Genomic DNA, 23851 nt, shown 5'->3' with positions numbered 1-23851 from the left:
GCTCCCACGAGAATCCATTTCTATTTGTAATCTACTTTTAATACCTTATCTGACAGAGGGTATTTCTTGTTGGTTTGAGACTAGAGGTATAGCGCAAGATATTAGGGTTGATTTTTTGTTTTGTAATATATATATATATATATATATATATATAAAAGATGCTGTCTTATATATATATATATATATATATATATAAAACATGCCCAAAGAGACATTAGTCTACTGGGTTCTAGAGTCAACGCTATGTCGATTTCTGCTAGACATGTCCTGTGGAACATGCACAGGTGATGCCGACTAAAAGAGGCATATGCAAGGTTTACCTTACAAGGCTGAGGAATTGTGTGGAGAAGGGCTCTCGGACCTGGTCTCCACAGCTATAGCTGGTAATTCTGATCTTTTGCCTTATATTCCCGCACAGCCTAAGAAAGCACGACATTATCAAATGCAGTCCTTTCGATCACAAAGCAAGAAAGTCCGAGGTGCGTCCTTTCTTACAAGAGGCAGGGGCAGAGGAAAGAAGCTGCACAATACAGCTAGTTCCCAGGAACAGAAGTCCTCCCCGGCCTCTACAAAATCCACCGCAAGACTCTGGGGCTCCACAGGCGGAACTAGGCCTGGTGGGGGCACGTCTTTGAAATTTAAGCCACAAGTGGGTTCACTCCCAGGTGGATCCCTGGGCAATAAAAATTGTGTCTCAGGGATACAAGCTGGAAGTCGAAGAGATGCCCCCTCACCGATACCTCAGATCGGCCCGACCAGCTTCCCCCCACGAGAGGGAAATAGTGTTAACTGCAATTCACAAATTGTATCTTCAACAGGTGGTGGTCAAGGTTCCCCTCCTTCAACAGGGAAGGGGTTATTATTCGACCATGTTTGTTTATTATTCGACCATGTTTGTAGTCCCGAAACCGGACGGTTCGGTCAGACCCATAATGAATTTAAAATCCCTGAACATATACCTGAAAAGGTTCAAGTTCAAGATGGAATCGCTGAGATCGGTCATCGCAAGCCTGGAAGGGGGGGATTTTATGGTGTCTCCGGACATAAAGGATGCATACCTTCATGTCCCCATTTATCCACCTCATCAGGCGTACCTCAGATTTGTGGTACAGGATTGTCATTACCAATTTCAGACGTTGCCGTTTGGTCTCTCCACGGCACCGAGAATATTTACCAAGGTAATGGCGGAAAAGATGGTACTTCTGAGGAAGCAAGGGGTCACAATTATCCCATACTTGGACGATCTCCTCATAAAGGTGAGATCAAGAGAGCAGTTGCTGATCAGCGTAGCACTTTCTCTGGAAGTGTTACGGCAACACGGCTGGATTCTAAATATTCCAAAGTTGCAGTTGGTTCCTACGACTAGTCTGCCTTTCCTGGGCATGATTCTAGACACAAACCAGAAAAGGCTTTATCTCCCGATAGAGAAAGCTCAGGAACTCATGACACTGGTCAGGAACCTATTAAAACCAAAACAGGTGTCAGTGCATAACTGCACTCGAGTCCTGGGAAAGATGATGGCATCATACGAGGCCATTCCCTTCGGCAGGTTCCATGCGAGGACCTTTCAATGGGACTTACTGGACAAGTGGTCCGGATCACATCTTCAGATGCATCGGTTAATCACCCTATCCTCCAGGACCAGGGTGTCTCTTCTGTGGTGGCTGCAGAGCGCTCACCTTCTAGAGGGCCGCAGATTCGGCATTCAGGACTGGGTCCTGGTGACCACATATGCAAGCCTCCGAGGGAGGGGAGCAGTCACACAGGGAAAAGATTTCCAAGGTCTTTGGTCAAGTCAAGAGACTTTCCTTCACATCAACATCCTGGAACTAAGGGCCGTATACAACGCCCTGCGTCAAGCGGAGAACTTGCTTCGCGACCAACTGGTTCTGATTCAGTCAGACAACATCACCGCAGTGGCTCATGTAAACCGACAAGGCGGCACAAGGAGCAGAGTGGCGATGGCGGAAGCCACCAGAATTCTTCGCTGTGCGGAGAATCACGTAAGCGCACTGTCAGCAGTGTTCATCCCGGGAGTGGACAACTGGGAAGCAGACTTCCTCAGCAGACACGACCTCCACCCGGGAGAGTGGGGACTTCATCAGGAAGTCTTCGCACAGATTACAAGTCGGTGGGGACTGCCACAGGTTGACATGATGGCATCCCGCTTCAACAAAAAGCTACAGAGGTATTGCGCCAGGTCAAGAGACCCTCAGGCGATAGCTGTAGACGCCCTGGTGACACCGTGGGTGTTCCAGTCGGTCTATGTATTCCCTCCTCTTCCTCTCATACCCAAGGTGCTGAGGATAATAAGAAAAAGAGGAGTGAGAACAATACTCATTATTCCAGATTGGCCACGAAGGACTTGGTATCCAGATCTGCAAGAAATGCTCACAGAGGACCCGTGGCCTCTTCATCTAAGACAGGACTTGTTGCAACAGGGGCCCTGTCTGTTCCCAGACTTGCCGCGGCTGCGTTAGACGGCATGGCGGTTGAACGCCGGATCCTAGCAGAGAAAGGTATTCTGGATGAGGTCATTCCTACGCTGATAAAGGCTAGGAAGGACGTAACAGCTCAACATTATCACCGTATATGGCGAAAATATGTTGCTTGGTGTGAGGCCAGGAATGCCCCTACGGAGGAATTCCAGCTGGGCCGTTCCTTCACTTCCTACAGTCAGGAGTGAATTTGGGCCTAAAATTGGGTTCCATTAAGGTCCAGATTTCGGCCCTATCCATTTTCTTTCAAAAGGAGTTGACTTCTCTACCTGAAGTTCAGACGTTTGTAAAGGGAGTGCTGCATATTCAGCCCCCTTTTGTGACTCCAGTGGCACCTTGGGATCTTAACGTGGTGTTGAGTTTTCTGAAATCCCACTGGTTTGGACCACTCAAAACGGTGGAGTTGAAATATCTCACGTGGAAGGTGGTCATGCTATTAGCCTTGGCTTCGGCTAGGCGTGTTTCAGAGTTGGCGGCTTTGTCACATAAAAGCCCCTATCTGGTTTTCCATGCGGATAGAGCAGAATTGCGGACCCGTCCATAATTTCTGCCGAAAGTGGTTTCATCCTTTCATATAAACCAACCTTTTGTGGTGCCTGTGGCTACTACTGACTTGGAGGATTCCGAGTTACTTGATGTGGTCAGGGCTTTGAAGGTTTATGTAGCCAGAATGGCTAGGGTAAGGAAAACAAAGTCTTTGTTTATCCTGTATGCTTCCAACAAGCTGGGTGCTCCTGCTTCAAAGCAAACTATTGCTCGCTGGATCTGTAATACGATTCAGCAGGCTCATTCTGCGGCTGGATTGCCGCTGCCAAAATCAGTTAAGGCCCATTCCACTAGGAAGGTGGGCTCTTCTTGGGCGGCTGCCCGAAGGGTCTCGGCATTACAGCTTTGCAGAGCGGCTACTTGGTCAGGTTCAAACACTTTTGCAAAGTTCTACAAGTTTGATACCCTGGCTGTGGAGGACCTTGTGCTTGCTCAATCGGTGCTGCAGAGTCATCCGCACTCTCCCGCCCGTTTGGGAGCTTTGGTATAATCCCCATGGTCCTTACGGAGTCCCCAGCATCCACTAGGACGTTAGAGAAAATAAGATTTTACTTACCGGTAAATCTATTTCTCGTAGTCCGTAGTGGATGCTGGGCGCCCGTCCCAAGTGCGGACTCTCTGCAATACATGTATATAGTTATTGCTTCAATAAGGGTTATGTTATGGTTGCATCAGGGTTGGACCTGATGCTCTGTTGTTGTCATACTGTTGACTGGTTGTTATAAACTCATGTTATACGGTGTGATTGGTGTGGCTGGTATGAATCTTGCCCTGGATTACCAAAATCCTTTCCTTGTACTGTCAGCTCTTCTGGGCACAGTTTCTCTAACTGAGGTCTGGAGGAGGGGTATAGAGGGAGGAGCCAGAACACACCAGAACCTAAATTCTTTCTTAAAGTGCCCATGTCTCCTGCGGAGCCCGTCTATCCCCATGGTCCTTACGGAGTCCCCAGCATCCACTACGGACTACGAGAAATAGATTTACCGGTAAGTAAAATCTTATTTTTTGAGCAAAATAATCACATGACATTTAATTGCAGAGACCCAAAATCATTTAGTGCACTTTACTCCTAACAGACTCCAATGATGCTAGGGTGACCTAACTGTTCCAACGGGATCCAGTCAGTATCTCGGCGGTGGGGATCCCAGCAGTCGAAATGCTGACGCCGGAATCCTGACACTCGCCGGAGTTCCGACTGCTGGGGTCCTGAAGGAGTGTTTGCCAGCCCACCGGAGAGGTAAGACGTGGGGGGGAGTTAAGGTTTAGGCTGCAGGGGGAGTGTTAGGCTGCTGGGTGGGGGTGGGGGGTTAGGTTAGGCTGCAGGGAGGTAGGGTTAGGGGGTCATTGGGGAAAGGTAAGTATACTTACCTTGCCCCTGTCAGCATTCTCATTGTCAGAATGCCGCAGTCGGTATTCTTACCGTCGGCATTTCAAACTAAACCAAGAGGCTGAGAGGTTGACTCTTATCCAATTTGGCTAGATACATGTGTCACTAAATTGGACATTATTCCTGGTGCTCAAGGAAAATTACCATGTTACCATGTTAAAAAGATAATTGTTAGGACTTATTGTCACTTGATTCTAGTGTCAGCATTCCCTGCAGCCTTCACCATTGGTAATGACACAATCATAACGAGCAAGCAAAGTGGTAACAGGACCCTTCTCACAAGCTTGCAACCATTTGCAGTTCCTCCACTGGAAATAGTATGTGCTTATCTACACTACACACAAAGGGGGTGATTCAGTTGTTTTCCCACACGGCTACTATTAGGGGGCGCGAAACTGAGCAATTTAATTGTTGCCCAGTGTAAATGCTGTTACCCGCTGGGGAGATTTTTCTTCTTGCAGCCTGTGGAGGAGTGAAAAGAAATGTGTGCAAAGTCCGTGGTTTCGGCGCCCTAACCTCTGCTTTAGACAAGTTTTACCATTGTGCACGGCTAAACCTGGCTCTTTTGGGCGCCTCAATGGGTGCCCGAACGGAGCAATAATTGAATTGTTCCATCGGGCGCCTATTCGTATAGACACCCAGCAGGAAGCCCCGCAAACAACTGAATCGCCCCTAAAGGACCTAATTCAGAGATGTACGTAAATTTGATATTTCCGAACATCTCGGATGTTTGCAGATCTGTGCATGTGCAGGAGGCGCATCGCACAAGTGCACGTGTTTCTGCCACGTTGGTCGCTGTGCACCAAAGCCACGGCATGATTGATAGGTTGATGAAGTTTAGGGGTAGCGATATGGGGAGTTCCAAAAAAAAGGAGGGGAGTGTCAGCCCCATGTTCTGGGTGTGCTGAAACCAGTCGTTGGTTCTGGCAGTGTGTTTGCGGCTAGCAAAGTCGGCAAGTATGGTAATCGGGCACCTATAAAAGCTAAATATTTTGGTTTTTATGTCTATAACAAATGTGGTGGGCGGTTTTTTTTTTAATTGTGTTCCTGCTGCAATTTGCTTTCATGAATGGAACTGAACTCTTTGAACCTCTGAGACCTAGAGCTGAGGCCTTGATAAGCATACTTTGGTAAGTGCTGATAGTTGTGTAAATGAGATTTGCACAGCTTTTTTGTATTCTTTTCAGTCCCATGTGAAAAACACCTTCTGTAGGGACAGACTTTGATACATTTGGTCTCTGTTTACCTATTGCAAACCCAATTTACAGCCGCAAATGTTTTTAACATTAACTCCTTTAATGCAGACCTGGATGTTACTAAAAAATAAGACACAAATGTAACATTCGGGTGGGTGAACTATAGCATCATATCGTGCCGCCATAGCTCCTCCTGCTTCGCCTCATTACCGAGGTGAAGCAGGAAGGTACATTGATGAGATGTAAGAACAGCTCTTTATCCGGAGCACAGGGCATCAGCCTAGTGCTGATGTACTGTGCGTCACTCCCGCTTGCTGTGGCAGGCCTCAGCTCCCGGACACATGTGTGAGATCTCGCTACTCTCGCGAGATCTTGCATGCAGCCAGGAGCCGACACCTGCAACGGCCAGACACAGAACTGTCCCTGCTGTGGAGATACGGCAACGACACATACAGCTGTCGAAATCAATAGCTGCAGGTGTCTGAACCGCCAGTGCAACGGACTGTTCATACATTGCCCTGAATATATTATATCTTTAAGACAGCAGCGCTAATAATGACAGGGGTGCATAGCGCACATTGCCGCCTTAATACATAGGGGGGAAGCGATTTCAGCACCTCATACTGGCGGTAATTCCAAGTTGATCGCAGCAGGAAATTTTTTAGCAGTTGGGCAAAACCATGTGCACTGCAGGGGAGGCAGATATAACATGTGCAGAGAGAGTTAGATGTGGGTGTGGTGTGTTCAATCTGCAATCTAAATTGCAGTGTAAAAATAAAGCAGCCAGTATTTACCCTGCACAGAAACAAAATAACCCACCCAAATCTAACTCTCTCTGCAAATGTTATATCTGCCCCCCCCCCCCCTGCAGTGCACATGGTTTTGCCCAACTGCTAAAAAATTTCCTGCTGCGATCAACTTGGAATTACCCCCACTGACCGATTATATGTCTACCCCATTGTGTTTTGACCTATACAACACCCAGTAGATCTAAGGCCTGCATAGATTTTGGGAGAGATTTAACAAAACTTGGAGAGAGATAAAGTACCAACCAGTCAGCTTCTAATTAGGGCCAGATTAATCGCCACATGGGTCTGGGGCTGAAAGTTTTCAAGGGCCTATACTGAGACGGGAAGAACGGTGACCAGAGCTATGTGGGTGTGGCCAGAGCCACGTGGGTGTGTACATCCGCCATAATACCAGCCCTACTTTCTCCCAATACATAAAAATAGAAAATTAGATGAGAAAACTAAAAGTACAACTAATATATATGATGTATGGACGACCGTGTTGGCAGCTGCAATTTATGCGCCCCTGTCCAACTTCATACCTGTCCATATCGGCACTGCTATCTAAAAGATAGCAGGCTGATATGTGCGGGCAATGTATGAACTGTGACCATCACTGACCGTTCTGACACCTGCAGCTGTCACATCCTCTCATGCATTATTGTCAGAGCATGGTCACATATCACGCCCCCATTCCTCATCCCACACTGGCAGAGTCACTGAAATATTCAACTGTAAGGTGAAGATAAATGATAAATAAGTATTATCATACATCATGCTTGTGGCCATTTCAATAAATGACATGTTTCATATCCATCATCCCCAGCAGCATATTTGCCTACTTTTGAAAAAGCATTTCAGGGAGATTGTGAAAGCGCGGACGTGTACTGCTACATCTGAGAGGCGTGTCATGAAAATGACTTACATCCAAATGCAAATGAGCCCCAAAGTTAGTAAGATCTACTTGTTGAAGAAAAGACACTCATATTTTGCAGGATTTGTTTGTGTATTGGTGGTCATTCCGAGTTGTTCGCTAGCTGTTTTTGGTCGCTGCGCAGCGATCAGGCAAAAAAAATGCCACTTCTGCGCATACGTATGGGGCGCAATGCGCACGCGCGACGTATTTTCACAACAGCCGATGCAGTTTCACACAAGGTCTAGCGACGCTTTTCAATCGCACTGCTGGCCGCAGAGTGATTGACAGGAAGTGGGTGTTTCTGGGAGGTAACTAACCGTTTTCGGGGAGTGTGTGGAAAAACGCAGGCGTGTCAGGCACAAACGCAGGCGTGGCTGGCCGAACGCAGGGCGTGATCGTGATGTCAAAACAGGAACTAAACAGTCTAAAGTGATCGCAAGCTAGGAGTAGGTCTGGAGCTACTCAGCAACTGCACAATCTTTTTTTGTAGCAATGCTGCGATCCTTTCGTTCACCCTTCTGCTAAGCTAAGATACACTCCCAGAGGGCGGCGGCTTAGCGTTTGCACGGCTGCTAAAAGCAGCTAGCGAGCGAACAACTCGGAATGAGGGCCCTTGTGTTTTACAAGAATTTCCATATACTGTAAGTGGCCACGAGAAACGTATTTAAAATGCATGTAGTCATAGGTATCTTTGTGCCTTATACCAATACAGGGAAATTGCACTGATGATCCCATTTGAATGTATATACTGTATCTCTAATTGATTTTTTTTCTCCAAGAATGTAAAGGGCCATATACACGGGGAGATGTGGGAGAGAGGTGTGCTGAGCGAACCGCTCAGCACACATCTCTCCCCCAGCTCAGCACAGAGTGATGTGTGCGGAGCGTGCAGGGGGGGGACGGGTGGCCGCTCATTTCACCCAGTGGGTGAAATGAGTGACCTGCTAGATTGAGCCTGCATGCAGGCCAATCTAGCACCACCGATAGCGACGCGCAGGGCCACGCATCGCTATCGATGTGGGGGGTACACACGGCGGACAGATCATGCTTAAAATCTAAGCAATCTAGTCAGATTGCTTAGATTATCGCTCTGTGAGTACCCCCCCCCCCCCCCTTAACAGCTATTTAATGGGGGTAAAATGCAATCAGGGAGATTGCTGGTCTGTTCAGGGAGTCAGGGAGACTGCTGATATTTCAGGGAGTCTCCTGCAGAATGAGGGAGGGTAGGCAGCTATGCCCAGCAGCTACTTTGCATCTTCCCATGTGGAAAGATGGCATAGCGGGGATGTTTACCATATACCTCACACCACATTGTGAGGTTACATGACATGCATGGCTGTATGTACATGTCTACTTAGGAGGAAGCAGAAAATGGAGGTAAACTGCTCATAAAATGAAATAAAAAACACCACAAGCTATGCATACCCTCCAACATTTTACACATAAAAATCGGTACAAATTCGAAAAGGGGGCATGGTCACGGGTAAAGGGGGCGTGGTCACTCCCCTTTTCCTATACTTTCAATGGAAGTTTGGAGCGTTAAAAATCGGTACAGACCATAAAAAAAGGTACTGTACCTGCCAAAAAGGTGCAGCTGGAGGGTATGGCTATGTAGTGTATAAAGAAAGAAAACGTGGTGCTATTTAAAACAAAAAAAAATACAGAGTTCATTTACTTCCATTTTGAGGACATTTTACCTCACATATCTGCTTTCTTCACTTTTATAGAATTGTCTTTAATGTATTAGGCAGCTACACATATTTTAACTCAGTAATGGAGTTTTATGCAGAGCAAAATAAGTGTTTTAATATCTTTACGTTGGTGACCACCATGATGCTGTGGACAGTGGATATTACTAAACTGTGAATGCTGAGAGTAGCACACTGCGTAATAAAATGATCCATTCTGTTCTTAAGGACATATTGGAATTCATTTTTTTTTTCCATAAAAAAAAATGAAGGGACAAATTTCGCTGTGATAAAATTGTCCCTTTAACTCCAACAGCAATATAATTTGTAGAAAAAACTGCAAGCTTGGCAAACTGCAATTCATTACATATGATCTCCTCTAGATCTGAGTAGCAGTCAGCATGTGGCTGTACTTGATAAAATATACAGTAATCCCTTGCTATTCTTAACAGTTGTCTCTGAAATGTCTGTTGTTAATAATAATGTATATAATTGTTATTTTCTAACTTTGTAAGTGTTTATTTGCATATATTTCCCCTCGAAATGTTTTGTTAAACAGAGACATACATACAGTAATTTCTGTGCACTGTTTATTAATGCATGTAATAAAGTGAGTTCCACTTTCTAGCTTGTGCTAGGCCTAAATATAGCATACCTCCCAACTTTGCTTCTTTGGGGAGCGGGACACTCGCGCGGCTTCGCCGCGCGCTCCCGAAAAGGGGTGTGGCATATGAAAAGGGGGCGTGGCTTTGCGGAGGACACACGAGCCACGCCTCCGTTTTCGTCACGGAGGGGGCATGCCCAGCGCTCTGTGAGCCGCTGGCATGCTTCCTCTCCCTCTGTCTCCAGTGAATAGACGCTGTGCGCATGCGCACAGCGTCTATTCACCGCTGCTCTGCTAAGCAGAGCAGCGATTGACAGAGCCTCCCAACTGCCCCCCCACCGCAGGACACTATGGCCCGCGGGTGGGACAGCGGGACAGTCCCCAAAAAACGGGACTGTCCCGCGAAAATCGGGACAGTTGGGAGGTATGTATAATGTCTACACTGCAGTAACATAGCCTCCAACTGGACCTTTTTAATAGGTACAGTACCTTTTTTTTTATGGTCTGTACCGATTTTTGGTTCTCCAAACTTCCATTGAAACTAGTATAGGCAAAGGCCACGCCCCTTTTTGAAATTTGTACCGATTTTTATTTGTAAAATGTTGGAGGTTATGCAGTAACTGCCGGGCCCAGGCTGTACAGTATGTCCACACCCCTCCCTCCCCGAATTATCACCCTATACACGCGCTAACTTGTTCTTCATTTTAATTGGTTTCAAATAACTTCCTGTAGGTGATATTTACTTTGTAGGCCATGTATTTGCTTTCCTAGAATATCTATCAATTGTATTGTATACAGCACTGTACAGTCAGAGAATGTTTAGCATGTTCTCCTTTTCCATCATGCATATATTTCAGATATAAAGCAATTTATTACTGTACACAAACTGCAGTCTAGGTCTAGGATAATCATCCGTAATCATATATCTGGTATTCTTATATATAAGTATATTTTAAGTAATTTCACCAAGGGAGATCTGGCAGAGATATGCACTATGGACCCTATTCAGTACTGATTGCTAGGGGACGGCCAGCATGATACCGCGTTCCCCCCCCCCCCCCCCACCCGCGACCACACACTAATTGCGATCCCGACGCAATTAATGTGCGGTCGCAGAAAGTAAGGAAGCCGCCTGTCGGCGCAGCCTGGCTGCGACGGCAGGAGGGCCGCAGCCATCTTTTTTGATCGAAGCGGCTACGTGTGTCGTCACGCAGCTGCCCTGATCACACCCACGTCACGTCCCCAGTTTGGAAGCCACCGCCTCCATTTCACTGACAACACCGCCCCCACAAAAAATTGGAGCTTTGTCACCCCACCATCCACCCCGCAAATGCCTCTGCTTGATTGACAGGCAGAGGCGTTCACATTTACTGCAGGGCGCCCGCAGTAAATGCGGGCGCATGCGCAGGACGGACCATGTGCATGCACCCACCTATTGCGATCCAACCTGAATGACCTCCTATGACTAAGTGTAATTTATACTATAAGTATGTTATTCATTATAAAATTACTAGAGATGAGCGCCGGAAATTTTTCGGGTTTTGTGTTTTGGTTTTGGGTTCGGTTCCGCGGCCGTGTTTTGGGTTCGACCGCGTTTTGGCAAAACCTCACCGAATTTTTTTTGTCGGATTCGGGTGTGTTTTGGATTCGGGTGTTTTTTTCAAAAAACCCTAAAAAACAGCTTAAATCATAGAATTTGGGGGTCATTTTGATCCCAAAGTATTATTAACCTCAAAAACCATAATTTACACTCATTTTCAGTCTATTCTGAATACCTCACACCTCACAATATTATTTTTAGTCCTAAAATTTGCACCGAGGTCGCTGTGTGAGTAAGATAAGCGACCCTAGTGGCCGACACAAACACCGGGCCCATCTAGGAGTGGCACTGCAGTGTCACGCAGGATGGCCCTTCCAAAAAACCCTCCCCAAACAGCACATGACGCAAAGAAAAAAAGAGGCGCAATGAGGTAGCTGACTGTGTGACTAAGATAAGCGACCCTAGTGGCCGACACAAACACCGGGCCCATCTAGGAGTGGCACTGCAGTGTCAGGCAGGATGGCCCTTCCAAAAAACCCTCCCCAAACAGCACATGACGCAAAGAAAAAAAGAGGCGCAATGAGGTAGCTGACTGTGTGAGTAAGATAAGCGACCCTAGTGGCCGACACAAACACCGGGCCCATCTAGGAGTGGCACTGCAGTGTCACGCAGGATGGCCCTTCCAAAAAACCCTACCCAAAAAGCACATGACGCAAAGAAAAAAAGAGGCGCAATGAGGTAGCTGACTGTGTGAGTAAGATAAGCGACCCTAGTGGCCGACACAAACACCGGGCCCATCTAGGAGTGGCACTGCAGTGTCACGCAGGATGGCCCTTCCAAAAAACCCTCCCCAAACAGCACATGACGCAAAGAAAAAAAGAGGCGCAATGAGGTAGCTGACTGTGTGAGTAAGATAAGCGACCCTAGTGGCCGACACAAACACCGGGCCCATCTAGGAGTGGCACTGCAGTGTCACGCAGGATGGCCCTTCCAAAAAACCCTCCCCAAACAGCACATGACGCAAAGAAAAAAAGAGGCGCAATGAGGTAGCTGACTGTGTGAGTAAGATAAGCGACCCTAGTGGCCGACACAAACACCGGGCCCATCTAGGAGTGGCACTGCAGTGTCACGCAGGATGGCCCTTCCAAAAAACCCTCCCCAAACAGCACATGACGCAAAGAAAAAGAAAAGAAAAAAGAGGTGCAAGATGGAATTGTCCTTGGGCCCTCCCACCCACCCTTATGTTGTATAAACAGGACATGCACACTTTAACCAACCCATCATTTCAGTGACAGGGTCTGCCACACGACTGTGACTGATATGACGGGTTGGTTTGGACCCCCCCCCCCAAAAAAAGAAGCAATTAATCTCTCCTTGCACAAACTGGCTCTACAGAGGCAAGATGTCCACCTCATCATCATCCTCCGATATATCACCGTGTACATCCCCCTCCTCACAGATTATCAATTCGTCCCCACTGGAATCCACCATCTCAGCTCCCTGTGTACTTTGTGGAGGCAATTGCTGCTGGTCAATGTCTCCGCGGAGGAATTGATTATAATTCATTTTAATGAACATCATCTTCTCCACATTTTCTGGATGTAACCTCGTACGCCGATTGCTGACAAGGTGAGCGGCGGCACTAAACACTCTTTCGGAGTACACACTTGTGGGAGGGCAACTTAGGTAGAATAAAGCCAGTTTGTGCAAGGGCCTCCAAATTGCCTCTTTTTCCTGCCAGTATAAGTACGGACTGTGTGACGAGCCTACTTGGATGCGGTCACTCATATAATCCTCCACCATTCTTTCAATGGGGAGAGAATCATATGCAGTGACAGTAGACGACATGTCCGTAATCGTTGTCAGGTCCTTCAGTCCGGACCAGATGTCAGCATCAGCAGTCGCTCCAGACTGCCCTGCATCACCGCCAGCGGGTGGGCTCGGAATTCTGAGCCTTTTCCTCGCACCCCCAGTTGCGGGAGAATGTGAAGGAGGAGATGTTGACAGGTCGCGTTCCGCTTGACTTGACAATTTTCTCACCAGCAGGTCTTTCAACCCCAGCAGACTTGTGTCTGCCGGAAAGAGAGATCCAAGGTAGGCTTTAAATCTAGGATCGAGCACGGTGGCCAAAATGTAGTGCTCTGATTTCAACAGATTGACCACCCGTGAATCCTTGTTAAGCGAATTAAGGGCTCCATCCACAAGTCCCACATGCCTAGCGGAATCGCTCCGTGTTAGCTCCTCCTTCAATGTCTCCAGCTTCTTCTGCAAAAGCCTGATGAGGGGAATGACCTGACTCAGGCTGGCAGTGTCTGAACTGACTTCACGTGTGGCAAGTTCAAAGGGCATCAGAACCTTGCACAACGTTGAAATCATTCTCCACTGCGCTTGAGACAGGTGCATTCCACCTCCTATATCGTGCTCAATTGTATAGGCTTGAATGGCCTTTTGCTGCTCCTCCAACCTCTGAAGCATATAGAGGGTTGAATTCCACCTCGTTACCACTTCTTGCTTCAGATGATGGCAGGGCAGGTTCAGTAGTTTTTGGTGGTGCTCCAGTCTTCTGTACGTGGTGCCTGTACGCCGAAAGTGTCCCGCAATTCTTCTGGCCACCGACAGCATCTCTTGCACGCCCCTGTCGTTTTTAAAAAAATTCTGCACCACCAAATTCAAGGTATGTGCAAAACATGGGACGTGCTGGAATTTGCCCATATTTAATGCACACACAATATTGCTGGCGTTGTCCGATGCCACAAATCCACAGGAGAGTCCAATTGGGGTAAGCCATTCCGCGATGATCTTCCTCAGTTGCCGTAAGAGGTTTTCAGCTGTGTGCGTATTCTGGAAAGCGGTGATACAAAGCGTAGCCTGCCTAGGAAAGAGTTGGCGTTTGCGAGATGCTGCTACTGGTGCCGCCGCTGCTGTTCTTGCGGCGGGAGTCCATACATCTACCCAGTGGGCTGTCACAGTCATATAGTCCTGACCCTGCCCTGCTCCACTTGTCCACATGTCCGTGGTTAAGTGGACATTGGGTACAACTGCATTTTTTAGGACACTGGTGAGTCTTTTTCTGACGTCCGTGTACATTCTCGGTATCGCCTGCCTAGAGAAGTGGAACCTAGATGGTATTTGGTAACGGGGGCACACTGCCTCAATAAATTGTCTAGTTCCCTGTGAACTAACGGCGGATACCGGACGCACGTCTAACACCAACATAGTTGTCAAGGCCTCAGTTATCCGCTTTGCAGCAGGATGACTGCTGTGATATTTCATCTTCCTCGCAAAGGACTGTTGAACAGTCAATTGCTTACTGGAAGTAGTACAAGTGGGCTTACGACTTCCCCTCTGGGATGACCATCGACTCCCAGCAGCAACAACAGCAGCGCCAGCAGCAGTAGGCGTTACACGCAAGGATGCATCGGAGGAATCCCAGGCAGGAGAGGACTCGTCAGAATTGCCAGTGACATGGCCTGCAGGACTATTGGCATTCCTGGGGAAGGAGGAAATTGACACTGAGGGAGTTGGTGGGGTGGTTTGCGTGAGCTTGGTTACAAGAGGAAGGGATTTACTGGTCAGTGGACTGCTTCCGCTGTCGCCCAAAGTTTTTGAACTTGTCACTGACTTATTATGAATGCGCTGCAGGTGACGTATAAGGGAGGATGTTCCGAGGTGGTTAACGTCCTTACCCCTACTTATTACAGCTTGACAAAGGCAACACACGGCTTGACACCTGTTGTCCGCATTTCTGTTGAAATACTTCCACACCGAAGAGCTGATTTTTTTGGTATTTTCACCAGGCATGTCAGTGGCCATATTCCTCCCACGGACAACAGGTGTCTCCCCGGGTGCCTGACTTAAACAAACCACCTCACCATCAGAATCCTCCTGGTCAATTTCCTCCCCAGCGCCAGCAACACCCATATCCTCCTCATCCTGGTGTACTTCAACACTGACATCTTCAATCTGACTATCAGGAACTGGACTGCGGGTGCTCCTTCCAGCACTTGCAGGGGGCGTGCAAATGGTGGAAGGCGCATGCTCTTCACGTCCAGTGTTGGGAAGGTCAGGCATCGCAACCGACACAATTGGACTCTCCTTGTGGATTTGGGATTTCGAAGAACGCACAGTTCTTTGCGGTGCTTTTGCCAGCTTGAGTCTTTTCAGTTTTCTAGCGAGAGGCTGAGTGCTTCCATCCTCATGTGAAGCTGAACCACTAGCCATGAACATAGGCCAGGGCCTCAGCCGTTCCTTGCCACTCCGTGTGGTAAATGGCATATTGGCAAGTTTACGCTTCTCCTCCGACAATTTTATTTTAGGTTTTGGAGTCCTTTTTTTACTGATATTTGGTGTTTTGGATTTGACATGCTCTGTACTATGACATTGGGCATCGGCCTTGGCAGACGACGTTGCTGGCATTTCATCGTCTCGGCCATGACTAGTGGCAGCAGCTTCAGCACGAGGTGGAAGTGGATCTTGATCTTTCCCTAATTTTGGAACCTCAACATTTTTGTTCTCCATATTTTAATAGGCACAACTAAAAGGCACCTCAGGTAAACAATGGAGATGGATGGATACTAGTATACAATTATGGATGGACTGCCGAGTGCCGACACAGAGGTAGCTACAGCCGTGGACTATTGTACTGTACTGTGTCTGCTGCTAATATAGACTGGATGATAATGAGATGTAGTATGTATGTATAAAGAAGAAAGAAAAAAAAACCACGGGTAGGTGGTATACAATTATGGATGGACTGCCGAGTGCCGACACAGAGGTAGCTACAGCCGTGGACTACCGTACTGTGTCTGCTGCTAATATAGACTGGTTGATAATGAGATGTAGTATGTATAAAGAAGAAAGAAAAAAAAACCACGGGTAGGTGGTATACAATTATGGACGGACTGCCGAGTGCCGACACAGAGGTAGCTACAGCCGTGGACTACCGTACTGTACTGTGTCTGCTGCTAATATAGACTGGATGATAATGAGATGTAGTATGTATAAAGAAGAAAGAAAAAAAAAACACGGGTAGCTGGTATACAATTATGGACGGACTGCCGAGTGCCGACACAGAGGTAGCTACAGCCGTGGACTACCGTACTGTACTGTGTCTGCTGCTAATATAGACTGGATGATAATGAGATGTAGTATGTATAAAGAAGAAAGAAAAAAAAACCACGGGTAGGTGGTATACAATTATGGATGGACTGCCGAGTGCCGACACAGAGGTAGCTACAGCCGTGGACTACCGTACTGTACTGTGTCTGCTGCTAATATAGACTGGATGATAATGAGATGTAGTATGTATAAAGAAGAAAGAAAAAAAAACCACGGGTAGGTGGTATACAATTATGGACGGACTGCCGAGTGCCGACACAGAGGTAGCTACAGCCGTGGACTACCGTACTGTACTGTGTCTGCTGCTAATATAGACTGGATGATAATGAGATGTAGTATGTATAAAGAAGAAAGAAAAAAAAACCACGGGTAGGTGGTATACAATTATGGATGGACTGCCGAGTGCCGACACAGAGGTAGCTACAGCCGTGGACTACCGTACTGTGTCTGCTGCTAATATAGACTGGTTGATAATGAGATGTAGTATGTATAAAGAAGAAAGAAAAAAAAAAACACGGGTAGGTGGTATACAATTATGGACGGACTGCCGAGTGCCGACACAGAGGTAGCTACAGCCGTGGACTACCGTACTGTACTGTGTCTGCTGCTAATATAGACTGGATGATAATGAGATGTAGTATGTATAAAGAAGAAAGAAAAAAAAACCACGGGTAGGTGGTATACAATTATGGACGGACTGCCGAGTGCCGACACAGAGGTAGCTACAGCCGTGGACTACCGTACTGTACTGTGTCTGCTGCTAATATAGACTGGATGATAATGAGATGTAGTATGTATAAAGAAGAAAGAAAAAAAAAACACGGGTAGCTGGTATACAATTATGGACGGACTGCCGAGTGCCGACACAGAGGTAGCTACAGCCGTGGACTACCGTACTGTACTGTGTCTGCTGCTAATATAGACTGGATGATAATGAGATGTAGTATGTATAAAGAAGAAAGAAAAAAAAACCACGGGTAGGTGGTATACAATTATGGATGGACTGCCGAGTGCCGACACAGAGGTAGCTACAGCCGTGGACTACCGTACTGTACTGTGTCTGCTGCTAATATAGACTGGATGATAATGAGATGTAGTATGTATAAAGAAGAAAGAAAAAAAAACCACGGGTAGGTGGTATACAATTATGGACGGACTGCCGAGTGCCGACACAGAGGTAGCTACAGCCGTGGACTACCGTACTGTACTGTGTCTGCTGCTAATATAGACTGGATGATAATGAGATGTAGTATGTATAAAGAAGAAAGAAAAAAAAACCACGGGTAGGTGGTATACAATTATGGATGGACTGCCGAGTGCCGACACAGAGGTAGCTACAGCCGTGGACTACCGTACTGTGTCTGCTGCTAATATAGACTGGTTGATAATGAGATGTAGTATGTATAAAGAAGAAAGAAAAAAAAAACCACGGGTAGGTGGTATACAATTATAGACGGACTGCCGAGTGCCGACACAGAGGTAGCTACAGCCGTGGACTACCGTACTGTACTGTGTCTGCTGCTAATATAGACTGGATGATAATGAGATGTAGTATGTATAAAGAAGAAAGAAAAAAAAAACCACGGGTAGGTGGTATACAATTATGGACGGACTGCCGAGTGCCGACACAGAGGTAGCTACAGCCGTGGACTACCGTACTGTACTGTGTCTGCTGCTAATATAGACTGGATGATAATGAGATGTAGTATGTATAAAGAAGAAAGAAAAAAAAAACCACGGGTAGGTGGTATACAATTATGGACGGACTGCCGAGTGCCGACACAGAGGTAGCTACAGCCGTGGACTACCGTACTGTACTGTGTCTGCTGCTAATATAGACTGGATGATAATGAGATGTAGTATGTATAAAGAAGAAAGAAAAAAAAAACACGGGTAGGTGGTATACAATTATGGACGGACTGCCGAGTGCCGACACAGAGGTAGCTACAGCCGTGGACTACCGTACTGTGTCTGCTGCTAATATAGACTGGTTGATAATGAGATGTAGTATGTATAAAGAAGAAAGAAAAAAAAAACCACGGGTAGGTGGTATACAATTATGGACGGACTGCCGAGTGCCGACACAGAGGTAGCTACAGCCGTGGACTACCGTACTGTACTGTGTCTGCTGCTAATATAGACTGGATGATAATGAGATGTAGTATGTATAAAGAAGAAAGAAAAAAAAAACCACGGGTAGGTGGTATACAATTATGGATGGACTGCCGAGTGCCGACACAGAGGTAGCTACAGCCGTGAACTACCGTACTGTGTCTGCTGCGACTGGATGATAAATAATGATATAAAAAATATATATATATCACTACTGCAGCCGGACAGGTATATATTATATAATGACGGACCTGCTGGACACTGTCTGTCAGCAGAATGAGTTTTTTATTTTATAGAATAAAAAAATACCACACAAGTCACACGACGTGTGTTTAACTTTTACAGGCAGACATTCACAATACAATATAGTATACTATATACTGGTGGTCAGGTCACTGGTCAGTCACACTGGCAGTGGCACTCCTGCAGAAAAAAAGTGTGCACTGTTTAATTTTTTAATATGTACTCCTGGCTCCTGCTATAACCTAACTGCTCCCCAGTCTCCCCCACAATTAAGCTGTGTGAGCACAGTCAGATATTATACATAGATGATGCAGCAGCACACTGGGCTGAGCACAGATATGGTATGTGACTGAGTCACTGTGTATCGTTTTTTCAGGCAGAGAACGGATTATATTAAATAATATAAAACTGCACTGGTGGTCACTGGTCAGTCACTAGTATAACTAACTAATACTATCAGCAAAATTCTGCACTCTCTGTCTGAGTACTCCTCCTAAGCTCCAGTAAATGAAGTGTCACTGTCTCACTCTCACTCTCCTATCTATTTCTTCTCTAAACGGAGAGGACGCCAGCCACGTCCTCTCACTATCAATCTCAATGCACGTGTAAAATGGCGGCGACGCGCGGCTCCTTATATAGAATCCGAGTCTCGCGATAGAATCCGAGCCTCGCGAGAATCCGACAGCGTCATGATGACGTTCGGGCGCGCTCGGGTTAACCGAGCAAGGTGGGAAGATCCGAGTCGCTCGGATCCGTGTAAAAAAAGCTGAAGTTCGGGCGGGTTCGGATTCCGAGGAACCGAACCCGCTCATCTCTAAAAATTACTCTCTCATTAGGAAAATGTATGTGTCCCGGGACAGGCTAGCACGCGTTAGGCTGGGGGGGCAAGCACCGGTCAGGACACGCCTGAGTTGTGCGGACCGCGCCCCTTAAATGGAGCGCCGATGCCCACAAAACGCGGCGGCGACGACGTCCCGTTCCCACCCCCTCCAGGTCTTAAACTGTGTTCTGCAGAGAATGCAGTTTAGGACCTTGCACATGCATGTACCAGTGACTAAAAAGGGGCGTGGTCTATGTGAAAGGGGCATGGTTTTGAAGGGAGATCTGTGAACGCAAGCCACGCCCCCCATTTTGTCACTGAGGGGGCATGACCAGCACTCTTTGAGCTGCTTGCCATGCCCTCTTTCCCTCTGTCTCCCGTGAATAGACGTCTATTCACCTCTGCTCTGGAGCCCAACAACTGAAGCCCCCCCACCGCGGGACACTGCGGCCCGCGAGTGGACAGAGGGACAGTTACAAAACAACGGGACTGTCCCGCGAAAATAGGGAGAGTTGAGAGGTATGCATCAGGGTGCTCCTGTTCTGTTAGCACTGTCTTCAGATCACCAGAACAGAAGCATGCAAGGACTGCATTATTCTTAGAATATATCACAGTAATTTACATCATATTACATAATATCTATTGATTCCTACAAAAAATAAAAAGTACTTTCTATTTTATTGTTGCTACTGTAGTCTATGTTATCAAATCACCCATTGATTGACTAAATCAGAGCTTCTCAAACGCGGTCCTCAAGGCACCCAAATGGTCCAGGTTTTAGTTATAGCCATGGTTCAGTACAGATGGGTAAATCAATTTGACTGAGGTACTAATTAAGTCACCTGTGGCCAAGCATGAATAAACGTAAAACCTGGACTGTTGGGGTACCTCGAGGACCACATTTAAGAACCTCTGACCTAAAGTCAAAATTCCTTCTCAAGCGTACAATATGAAATGGCAGAGGAGCCGCCTGAGCTACCGTTCTGCCCGTAACAAGTCCCAAAGGTAACATTTACTTATCTAAGTTTATTGAAGATTTATACAGGTTGAGTATCCCATATCCAAATATTCCGAAATACGGAATATTCCGAAATACGGACTTTTTTGAGTGAGAGTGAGATAGTGAAACCTTTGTTTTTTGATGACTCAATGTACACAAACTTTGTTTAATACACAAAGTTATTAAAAATATTGTATTAAATGACCTTCAGGCTGTGTGTATAAGGTGTATATGAAACATAAATGAATTGTGTGAATGTACACACACTTTGTTTAATGTACAAAGTTATAAAAAATATTGGCTAAAATGACCTTCAGGCTGTGTATATTAGGTGTATATGTAACATAAATGCATTCTGTGCTTAGATTTAGGCCCCATCACCATGATATCTCATTATGGTATGCAATTATTCCAAAATACGGAAAAATCCGATATCCAAAATACCTCTGGTCCCAAGCATTTTGGATAAGGGATACTCAACCTGTATACATATTATATTTTAAATATTTTGCACCCAAAAAGCTAAATTAGATAAATAAATGTAATATATAAAAGTACTGAACATGCACTTACCTAGAAAAAAGTTAATTTCTTTCTCTCCTTATAAAAAGCGGGACGTATCATGGACACGGCAAATCTGTCTGGGTTTTTCATAAGGCTGTACAACCACCTGAGATGATGGGACCTTACTATGTCACCACCTCCTACGTCACTAGTAGAATATGGGACTGAGAGAAGCTATGGACCAAAAAAAAACAAAAAACATTTTTAGTTTATATAATGGAAGTTGCCAGTTGTCAGTACATTGTAGGTGCAGCCTTTATAGTCTACATATGTCATTTGTCTCTCGGTGCAAACAGAAAACCCCCAGTCTATAAGCATTCACTTGCTAATGGATTACAGCATGACCTTTAGTTTTATCAATGCACAGCAGGCAGCCAGCTTCCAGCTATCACATGCATCTATACAGGCTGGGTGTTGTCTGTGTGTTATGGAAATCATGTACTTACTCTCCAGACTTGTGATCTAACACATTGGCACTTCAATATGGCCTTCTCATGACTCCCCTGTATGTGTGCGCGTTGCTCTACACCTCCTTTACGGCCGTCAAAATGGCCATGTAAAACATAAACATTTCTTTTTGTGTGTGCGAAGCTGTACTAAACAGGCCTTTTGTTATTCCGGCCCATGTGAGGTAATCTTAGCATCAGCAACTTTCATCCCATTGTGGGAACAATAGGGGTCCATTCACACAGACAATATTTGCATGATTCTTTTGCTGAAGGTGCCTGAGATTCTTCTCATTGTGTTGTGTGGGCCTTTTCACCACCAGCATCACATTACAGCAACGCATGGGCACCAGTAACTCCAAATTCAAGGGGTGTCATTCTCATGTCAGCAGCTGAGGCCAAGGTCGTGTGTAATCTGCTGTAATAGTAATAAAAATGCTTTGTCGTCATACAGCGCTCTGCTTGATGCTTCGTGCGATGCCACTCTCCACTTTATAGTGCTGTGTAACCGCTCTTGAATTAATGAGGCGCAATTAGTACACAGGAAGTGTAGGCCTCATACTCAACAGTCTGCAGTACAAGGTGATCACAAGGTGTCTCCGCTCTGTCTCATACTTTTTAATGATGGCAACATACCTAAATGTCCGTCATATACAGAACACAGTATTTTAAACTTAAGCTACAATAGTTTTGTTTTTTTTTGGCCTGTGGCAAACCACGCTTTCTAAAACAAATGAACTTGTACAGAGCTAGCTACTGTATGTAGGCTTTCCCTTGCTACTTTACTGTGGAACACTCTTACAACAAATTAGACCTGCATAATTAATAGGAGATGAGTTTTGTCATAAATTGCATGCAACCAATCACTGATAGACATTGAGCCTGAGCATCATGTCACAAGTATATTTTATTTATGTGTTAACAGTTATTTAGGCTGTATAACGCACATATATTACGTAGGGGTGGTCTTCTGTATGCCGGCGGTCGGGCTCCCGGCGCTCAGTATACTGGCGCCGGGAGCCCGACAGCCGGCATACCAACACTTATTTTCCCTCGTGGGGGTCCACGACCCCCATAGAGGGAGAATAAAATAGTGTGGCGCGCGTAGCGCGCCACCGTGCCCGTAGCGTGGCGAGCGCAGCGAGCCCGCAAGGGGCTCATTTGCGCTCGCCACGCTGTCGGTAAGCCGGCAGTCGGGCTCCCGGCGCCGGGATGCTGGTCGCCGGGAGCCCGACCGCCGGCCAGCCGTAGTGAACCCATTACGTAGCATTCTACAGAGACTATTCCCTTATTCACACGAGTCCCCAGGGCGGCCCGAGAGCAACGGCGGGCCTGGGTACTGGGAGAAAGGAGGGGCAATTTCGGGGAGGCATGGCCACACCCCCTAAATACATTTTTTTTTAAATACTAAGCGCAGGCGCTGTGAATCTGCACAGGGGGTGCTGGCTGCTGCACATATGTCCCCATTAGCAGCTGACCTGGGCCCCTCCAAAGAGCCCTGGCCCCCTTGTTTTTTTGGCAGAAGCCAGTTATCCTACCAGTGTGTTTTTGGATTGTCGGATGAAGCACCTGGAGGAAACCCACGCAAACATTAGGAGAACATACAAACACTATGCATATATGTCCCTAGTTGTACTCAAATTCATGATCTAAGTACTTTGAGGCAACAAAGCTAACCACTGCACTACTGTGCTGCCCAGAGCATGTTGCCTACTCTCCCAAATTCCTGGAGCTCTGCTGTATTCTAGAGAGAAGTAGACCAACCTCCTGGAGTGGGTGATTTTTCCAGTGAATTAGAGTTATCCAAGGGATTGGTGATACAATCCATGGTGTATCGTGACCCCGATTTCACAAATCACAGCATTGAATAGCAAATGGCAATGCCGAAATAAAGCGTTTCACTTTACAGCATACACGGCACCCTCCACCTATACCTGCCCTCCAGGATCTTCTGGAGATGTTTTGAGGAAATATCTGCAAGTGTGTTTTAGGGCTCCATCCACATGGGTCCTCCATCAATTTATGTAGCTAGACATATCCATTATTAGTGATGGAGATAAGAACAGGGAGATAACTTATACTGTACATCTACATATTACATGGTGGTCACTGTTATAATGGAATGTAGTTATGTGACCGGCGGTCACAACACCTCCCCCTACATTCCGCCCCCTGAGAATCCTGACAGTCGGCATGCCGATTAGCTGGGACTATTCCCACCGAGACCGCAAGGTGCCTATTATGCTCGACACCCCCACCCCCTCCCACCGGCATTCCGCTGCCGGGATACCAGGGTTGATATGCTGACCGGCGTTTACACGTACCCAAACCGTTATAATGATGTCTCTGGTGCAGTGTAGCATGCACACAATACTTACTGCTCAC

At 46.5% G+C, this 23851-nt stretch overlaps 1 protein-coding gene across 1 annotated transcript in view; it reads right to left on the bottom strand.

Annotated features, from left to right (window-relative positions):
- PABPC1 (poly(A) binding protein cytoplasmic 1) overlaps positions 1 to 23851 on the bottom strand; it is a 169388-nt gene that overhangs the window by 95890 nt on the left and 49647 nt on the right. Inside the window, exon 2 of the mRNA XM_063924208.1 lies at positions 21030 to 21194. The gene's annotated coding sequence lies outside the window, so the exon portion shown is untranslated. The remainder of the gene's footprint in view (positions 1 to 21029; positions 21195 to 23851) is intronic.

The sequence above is a fragment of the Pseudophryne corroboree genome, chromosome 5 (genome assembly GCF_028390025.1).
Source record: "Pseudophryne corroboree isolate aPseCor3 chromosome 5, aPseCor3.hap2, whole genome shotgun sequence".
NCBI lineage: Eukaryota > Metazoa > Chordata > Amphibia > Anura > Myobatrachidae > Pseudophryne > Pseudophryne corroboree.
The sequence above is the reverse complement of the archived record's forward strand: the minus strand, read 5'-3'. Positions and strand labels throughout refer to the sequence as shown.